Raw genomic sequence first — 9,236 nt, 5'->3', positions numbered from 1 at the left:
TTCCCTGGACAAATGCCAGTTCTGCAAGTCGTCGGTCAGCTACGTTGGCCATATCATTTCGCGAGAGGGAGTGGCTACTGATCCAACCAAGAGACAGGCCGTGACCACCTGGCCGAGACCACAGAAAGTGGGCGCTCTGCGCTCATTTTTGGGGTTCTGTGGGTATTACCGCCGATTCGTGAAAGGATACGCCGAAGTGTGTCACCCGTTGACTCAGCTGTTGTGTGGCTATTCCCCGGTGGGGAAGAAGAGGACGGGGAACCAGAGGCAAGACGCTGGCGGATACTGGAACCCGGCGGAACCTTGTGGCTCGAGATGGGATGATCGATGTGAAGAGGCGTTGCGATCTCTGAAAAGGGCTCTGCCCCGGGACCCGGTGTTGGCTTTTGCCGATCTTCAAAAACCATATTGCTGCACACAGATGCCAGCCGAGAGGGTTTAGGAGCAGTTCTGTATCAGGAGCATGGAAGCTTTGAGACCAGTAGCCTTTTTCAACCGAAGCTTGTCGCCTTCTGAGAGAAACTATCCCACTCACAAGTTGGAGTTCCTGGCGCTGGAGTGGGCGGTGGTGGACAAGCTGAGCGATTACCTGTACGGAACCAAGTTTGAGGTGAGAACGGAAAACAATCCTCTCACATATATTTTGAATTCGGCTAGGCTGGATGCCGCAGGACATCGGTGGCTGGCGGCCTTGTCGGTATATGAGTTCAGCCTGAGGTACCGCTCAGGAAGAAAGAATGTCGATGTGGATGCTTTGTCACGTCGGGAGCCGGGGGAACAGGAGAAGGACGAGGAGTGGGAGAGTGTCCCTGTCCCTGGAGTGAAGGCGATGTGTCAGCTTGCTATCACCGTGAAGGCCGAGGGAAGAGGAAAGCTGGAGCGAGCCGTGGACCATTTGGGGTTTTTTGACGACGCCATACTCCTAGCTAAATCTGAACAGCTTCTCATTTTTGCGACAGCTGTTCAGTCAATTCCTACTAAGTTATTTTATAGCCAACAGACTCATTAATCAATAAATCGGATTAATTGATTAATACATCCACGCCAGTATTGGTTTCATTTACTTCTCCGATATCTGCGTTGTGACCCAGTCATCGTTTATTATTTGTCTCCAATAGCTCCTCAGATGGAACCAATTAACTTCACTTCTGTACGATTGCAGCCTTTTAAGCAGCGAATGAAAAAGTGGTAGACCGAAGAACAGGGACGGATGGAGATATATTTCTCGCCAAAACATGCGTCTGGCTCGTATGGGATCTCTGAGGTGGCGAGGTTTCCCTGCAAAAGTGATAATTGCTCCAGACGCTGGGGGTGCTGTCCGGACGATCACTGCTCCCGGTACACATTGCCGAATAAAATATGATAAGTCTCCACCGTGAATCTGTGCCTCCTATTACAAGGCAGTCTGAAACCCAATTTACCAACCAGCCTGGATTCCATGATTATAGACTGGCTTATTATGCATTCGGATAGGAATTCCGAGAATTTTTGACGCGTCATTTCGCCAGTGCAAGGGTCGTGGATTGCAAAGGGTGACTGAAAACGATCGTGTTCCACAATGCCGCACCACATCTACATTGGGACTCACCAATGTACGGGTCGCCATACCGACAGAACCTGTTATGAATGTGTGACGTAGAAGGACAGATTTCCCTGAATGGTGGTTGGTGATGGAGGAAGTATAGATGCTGATGTGGCACTTGTAACGCCTGCAGGGATAAGTGCCAGGATGGAGAGCAGTAGGAAGTCAAGTCAAGTCAAGTTTCTTTATATATATAGCACATTTCAAAACAACACACGTTGACCAAAGTGCTGTACAGGTCAGAGCAAATATCTAATATCGTTAATACAAGAAACACAGACATATCCAACAAGGCAAACAGCTTATGGGCACAAAAGAAACAACAAAATGGCCGAGGCACAAGCCAAAAATCAGCCACATCAGAAGGAGTCAAACGCTAGTGAATAAAAGTAAGCCTTGAGCCTGGAATTAAAATAGTCGATGAAGGGGGCAGATATGATAGGTAGGGGAATGCTGTTCCAAAGTCTAGGGGCTGCAACAAAGGCGCGTGACCCCTGATCTTAAGTTTCGATCGCGGGACAGCCAAGAGCTCCAAGTCGAGGACAACCCTTCTCACATTTAGGGTGATTCTTCGCCCAGGCGCTTCAAACGGTCATTACTACACGCGCTAGGAACTCTGTAGATCAGTTGGAACAACAGTGGGATTCAACATTTTTGGCATCTGGACAACTGCTGTGAGTGAAGTTACCAGGTACTCGCAATTTTACCAGATGTTTGGACGCGAGGCGATGCTGTACCGTAACCTCTGTTTCTGGACTGGCGGGTAGGGTTTTCACAATAAAAGAGGTCTGATGTTTTTCTCTGATATCTGGAAGGAACTGAAAATGACCCATGAACTAGCGGAGGTCGCGGTTACCAAGCAATATTGATGGAATCGAAAGAATTACGATCAGACGGTTAGGTTTTCCCAGCTCATGTCTGGAGACGGAGTCCTCTTGGCTAACCTGGGATGCGTCAGTTGGTTGATCGTTGCACGGGTGGGTCCTGTGGAGGGAGAGTCAGATGCTAAACCTATTAGTTTCCCGGGTGTACCACAGAATGGGAATGGGCCTGTTAAGATTCTCTATCGGAAACGCCTTCAGACTCCTTGACAAGAGGTGCGTTTTGAGCCTGAGACTGACATCGTCCCAACACTCAGTAATAGGACTCTTCGGCGACGTGGGAAATCGAAGGGCAAGCAGCGAAAAGATCTGGGCAGGACCGAACTACTGAATGTGTTACCCATTCAGAGGATGGGCAAAAGGGTATGCTGCCTTTTGCAAACTCCGTGAATACAGTTGAAGAGATTCCCAACTCCACCAACTTTAATGCCGGTGAAATGGCGGGATCTAGCAGTGGCAGATAAGTTTTCGGTTCGAAAATTACGGGAGACTGGACTTGAGAATAACTGGAGCTGAAGCTGAGATGAGCCAAACGACAAGGGGTCCTGAGTTGTCTGGAGGCGATAGTAACAGATAGAGAGACACAACCCGTGTAGACAGAAAAAAAAACTGGGATGCGACCGAAGAACTAGATGATGAGTCTGGAGTTCCCCAGATAGTTTGGACAAGGTCGCACCGGAAAGCTGTGTGTTGTGCTAATCTTCATATTGAGGTATGTAACTGCCATTTTCACCTGGATCAGAAGGACTGCCACAGCGAAATTCCTTTCAAACTCGGGCTTATTCATGAAAGGGGATCAATTATCTAAAAGTCATGGGAAAATGACTCTGTTTAGCTTGTGGGGAGTGTAACTCCCTAGTAAAGGTTTCACAGCTAACGTTGTAGGTCTTTTGTAGGAACAGTGTTTGGGTTTTCAGAGATGAACGATACTGAGGAATGTGAGCCATCCAATCAGTAGGGAAGGCTGGGGATGGATTTTTTTTATTTTTATTTTTATTTTATTTATTATTATTATTTTTGTGCCTGACACCGGTGTGAGCCTTTGGCTTTGATCATCGTGAGATGAAGAGGAAACAGCGGGTCGTAGATTCGATCCCGTGATGACCATGGATCGATGGAGCAAAGTGCGGGAGACTACTCACAATCGACGCATATGACTTATGGGCGAGCTGAGCTCCAACGTTTGCGTTTTTGTCATTTTAATTATAATTAGTCTTTTGTTTTGCTTTTATCGGATTTAGAAATATTTTATTTAAGTTGATATTTATTTTATACATCCTTTAATTATTTACAATGTGTGGTCTGTAACTTCCTAGCAATGAGCTCTAAGTGACACAGGATTCACAAAATCCAGAGCCTGGCCGGGAGAGATATCTTAATCTCGACCGGTTTGGTGGGAACGGAGTGTGCAATCCTCAGACGTACGCGCCTGGAGAACAACAGTTGTTTCGGTGCTGTGTTGGGTGCCTGGCATCGAGGACTAGCGACCAGGTTTTAGAGACGCCCGGGAAGAAAAGGGTCCTTGCGGATTCTCTAATATTTCCGTGTGGGTATTTCCGATAATCAGGCGACCCGAAGGGAACTCAATATTCTTGGTTGGTACGACAGTAACGAAGCCCAATTTCCCTCGGGGTCAATAAAGTATGTCTGTCTGTCTGTATTCCGTGTGGTGAATCAGAGTTTTACAGATTGGTAATAATGTCACGTGGCTTGACAACTTAATGCCCGCAATAATGCAGGCCAACACATTAAAAGTTTTCATAACCGCACAATTAACATAGGAGGAAAGCTTAAGGAATTTGTGGGCTTCCAAAGCACGAAGATCAAATCCCGCCCGTTTTCCTATATTGTGACTGATTTCTGCCATCTGTACTCTGTAATCCAGCTTGACCTTTCATTCCGTAGTACCTCACATTTTCCCGGATGGAACTCCATTTCCCATTGCTTAGCCCAGTTTTGCAACGTGCCAGTGTCTGGTTATAACCTAGGAACACGTTCTACGCTATTCGTAACACCACCAACCTTCCTATTATTTATTGATTTATTATTTGTTTAATTAAGCATACTGCGGAAACAGCTCTTTCAGGCACAGTGAGTCACGGCACCCAGCAACCCCGATTTAATTCTAGCCTCGTCGCTCGGTAATCTGTAATGACCAGGTAATCTACTCTATTTAAATTTGGCCGGGGAATGGAGACCCAGAGTGCACACAGACTCCTTCCAGAGGAAGCCGTCATTGAATGAAGAATTCCAATGCCCCGAGCTGGAGCAGCTAAGCCACGTGGTTCCCCATCCTGCTACTAAGTAACCCAGCTATCCACTTCCTCTTCAAAGTCATTTACAAAAATCACAAATAGCAGGGCTCCATAACACATTTGTTGGAAATGCTCCATCTATAACCAGTAGGTGCCTCATGGGCAGAATAATTACAAATCGAATCAGCCATGCTTTGATACATCCCAGGCCTTGGGACATTCTGAATGGGTCTGTGACGGGGACTCTTGTCAGGCTCCTCAGACAATTGCATATACCCAGCATTCACAGCTGAAATTGCTTTGCCACCTCCTCAAAGAAAATCAAGTTGTCCGTAAGGCACGACTTACCCACAGAAAGCCATAGAATTGCCCTAATTTTCTTTCAGCGACAACTCAACAATTCAGTCCCGAAGAATTATCTCCAATAATTTAGGCTCCATGAATGCATGTGTCGCTGTTTCAGAATTTCGACTATCATTCCTATTGCCTATTGGTCACGTGTACGCTTAGATTTTACCCGCTTCAGATGAACTGGATTGACTCTACGGAACGACAAATCAGGAGTAAACCCTTGAATGAAGGACGTCAGTTGAGCGTCATATCGAGCAAGTAATGTCTGAATACAAATCCTTGCATGTCTCAGGCTTTATTTCAAGCAACAATATTATCGTGCGAATGGAGGGCTGACGCCAGAGAGACATTTTAGTAAGAACAGGCAGTATGCTGGAGGAGCTCAGCAGAACCTTTGAAAACAGTAATTAGTCGTTTCGGGTCGACACCCTTCATCGGGACTCTGATTTTGTGTGTGTGTTGTTTTGTATTACGAGCATCAGCAGATATTATCGAGTTTGATTTGTAACCCAGCTGATCACATTGTTTACCTTCACCAAAGTATAAACAGAAAATAGGAAGCATCGAGGCAACTGAATGGTAGCGACTTACAGGAATTATTTTTAACGTTTCATCGTTTCAAAATCGGATTCAATAGGTACTTCACCGCATTCTTTAGTTCCTCACGGAATTTGCTCTGACTCAGGGCGTAAATGCAAGTATTGGTGCAGGAACTGAGAACCTGAAGCATTGCTGCTGTATATACTGTGATGTAACGGGGATCAGTGACAGAATAAACAAAACTCTTTGAACTCCGTTCGTAGATATAAAACACCACCTGCGTCAACCACAACGATATGAAACTACCGGTTATGCTGAAGAGCAAAACGATGGATTTCCGTCGGTTCTCCATCACCCGGTCATTTTCTTTCTCTCCACTCTTTTGTCCCCGGAGCCCCCTACGAGCTCGACTGGCCGCTAGAATCCGCCTGACAGTCAGAATATTGAACAGCAAAATCAGAAAGAATGGTACACAAGGGGTTAAAATGCGGTGAAACATCGTAAACGCCGCCCATGAGGGAGATGTATAGAAGCTCGGTTTCGTAACACAGTACCAGGGAACACCATCAACTATTACAGAAGGCTCGTATATAAATCCCCAGGGGACACTCTCCAAACAGGCCAGCACACTCACTGTCCCGATAACCACAGCCGCCGTTCTCTCGGTGCAATATTTTGCTTTCAGCTTCTGACAGCAAATTGCCACAAACCGATCGATTGTGAAGGCGACGGTCAGCCAGACGGAAATCGCAGTGCTCGCAAAAACCAGCCATTCATGGAGGCTGCACACAGGAGTGATGGCCAGGAATGATCCGGGAAAATAACTCCAAGCTGTCCACCTCAGCAGCGGATCAGAGATAACGACCAGGAGATCGGCCGCGGCCATTCCCACCAGGTAGCGAGTGACACAGTTGGAGAGACCGCACTTTCCCCGCGACAGAATGACAATCGCCACCAAGTTCGCTGGAAGAGAAACAGTGAACAGCAAGTTGAGAAGATACTGAGCAGAGGCGAATATTAACGACTGAAATGTGAAGTGACAGCTCAAAGCTAAAGCTGAGTACCGAACTCCTCAGAGTCATTAATGGATGGAACGTTCTCGAACCGCGCCTTCCGCGTCTCCTGCGTATGACGTGAACAAATCCGCGTGCTGCTGGTGGGATTCTTCCATATGACAATCATCTATTACCATGGCGCTCCCCGTCCGCGACAGAACAGCCGAAGGACGGAACAAAAAACAGGAAGTGCTGGAAAAATTCATCTAGACAAAACGGAACATGTGGAGAAAAACAAAGTGTCTCGCCTTAGAACTGTTCTCAGGGAGGCCTACGGCACGTGTGGTAACGTTTCCCTTTCTATCTAAGCAGCTTGGGGCTCAGTGCTTCCAGCATTTCTTGTGTTTATTTTCAATCCCAGCATTTACCAACTGACTGACTTTACAACAGAACATTGACTGATTCCAGCAAACACCGTGCAGTGTGAGACCATCTCACAGACAGACATGAAACATCCACTCAATCCATTTGTAGGACGCTGAAATTCCACATCCAACAGTAAATTCGGTGCCGTAGTCCGATGTCTGCAACAGTGTTTGATGTCAGTATGATAGAATACATTTCAGGGTGGTGATAACATTAACACGTTGGTTGTGACAATGGACTCTGCAACGACAACATGGTGTTGTTCGCCAACTGCTTCACATTCAGTCACTGCGGACACATTTATCAAAAATACACACGTTTCATGCTGCAACATGGAACTACTCACATTTACTCAATTGTCACTACCAGTTCTGGTTTGATTGTTACACCTAATTCAGACAACCGCTGACATACAAATGCAGACATTCAATTAGTAAACTCTCCACGTGCTGTAACAACGCAATATTTGCAAAGGAAATGTTGCTGTTAAAAACCAAAAGCACAGAGACCCGAACATCACATTATTGATCACAAATAGCTGGAGAACGCGGTCTGATCTATTGAATCCCACAAATGTTGGCGGATTCGCTGAATTCCTGTTTTTAGATCCAAATCCCGAAATCCACATTCCAGCTTTCCATTTCATTCCCGAAACGCGGAATACAGGGACTGGACGGATGGCAATAGAAAACAGAGAGAAAAACAAACACAATATGGAATTTAACTACATTTACCAACAACGGCAGCTGACACCTCAGCTTACCGAGAATTCCAAAGGCTGAAATGAAGGGATAGTAAACATCTCGTATCCGCCAGATGACCCGATTACCCATCTAACTGTGAATCCGTGACTGCTGTTGGTCCAGAATTCACAGCTCTGGCGAACACTCTGAGCCGATTCATTCCAAACAAGCCTGCTTTATAGAGAGGATCGGTCCCCAGCGATACCGCTATACCTCTGATTAACTTTTTTAGTTACACTTAGTAGAACAAACACTTTAATTCGGCACCATTTTCTCCGATGTAAATTCTGGGCTGATTGAAGACAAATACATCAAACACTCTTGGGTATTATCTCAGCATTCTTTCATCCTGGGGAAATGATGCAGGAGCTCGAATAACAAAGAATGAGCTTTGTCTCGGAACAACCACATTTACAGCTTTCAATGTTTTTGGTGCCTAATTATGCAAACAGAATTCTCCGAAACCGACCGAGCCCTAACTGCTGTACTTGCGGCTGACCATCCTGATCTGCCTTTCAGTCTCTCAAATCCCACGGATTTACAGATAAGCACGGAAATATAACAAACAGAACCTCTGCAGATTTTGGAAATAAAAAGGCAACACAAATTAAGTGCTGGCGGCTTTTTGCTGAGTCCCTCTCATATTTTATATACACACAAACGCACATCCGATTCTGGGAATCGGAAATGAGTTCGAGCTTGCTACAGTTTTCTCAGGTGAGGCGCCCTCTGTGGAAAGAGAAGCAGTGTTAAAATTACAGATCAAAACTCGTTAGACGCGTATCGGCAGAAATCTGGAACGGAGGTAAAAAGGCTGTCTTCTCAGGTAGGGAAGTGATGAAATATAAGTTTATAGATAGGACTGATCCTGACACCACTGGGTGGGAGGCTATCATGACATATGCCACAAAACCTGAACACGGGAGGTTCAATCGTAACGGGGAACGCTGCTTTACAGATGGATGTTGGCAAGTAGAATATAAAGTCCAAAACAGTGTCCGATGATTATGGATGAAAGAGAAGATGCGACAAGATTCAGAAGAATGTAAAACATCTTCAGTTAACTTCATCTGTTTCATCATTCCATCATGGCGGATTAATCACCCCTGTAAACCACATTCCCCTGCCGTTCTCCTTTAACTGCAGATGCTGTTATTAATAAAAACGTAACAATGTTTAACTATGTTTCCATAGTTTCAATTTAAATGGGGCCATTGACAGCACACCAGAGAGTTGCTAGCGCACTTACTTCTTGGAATATCTCAGTGTTACACCGAACCCATATTCTCTGCGCCAGGTGGGAGTCAATTCAATAACTAGAGATCAACGGGTAATGCTCCAGAAGCGAAGCCCAGAAATTATATAGAATCGCTAAGTTGTACACGAGAGCTCTGAATAACGGTGTAATAAAGGTACTGGATCGGACAGACAGAGGCAGATGCAGGACAAATTCTATTACTATT

Source organism: Hypanus sabinus, unplaced genomic scaffold, assembly GCF_030144855.1.
Source record: "Hypanus sabinus isolate sHypSab1 unplaced genomic scaffold, sHypSab1.hap1 scaffold_193, whole genome shotgun sequence".
Classification (NCBI taxonomy): domain Eukaryota; kingdom Metazoa; phylum Chordata; class Chondrichthyes; order Myliobatiformes; family Dasyatidae; genus Hypanus; species Hypanus sabinus.
The sequence above is the reverse complement of the archived record's forward strand: the minus strand, read 5'-3'. Positions refer to the sequence as shown.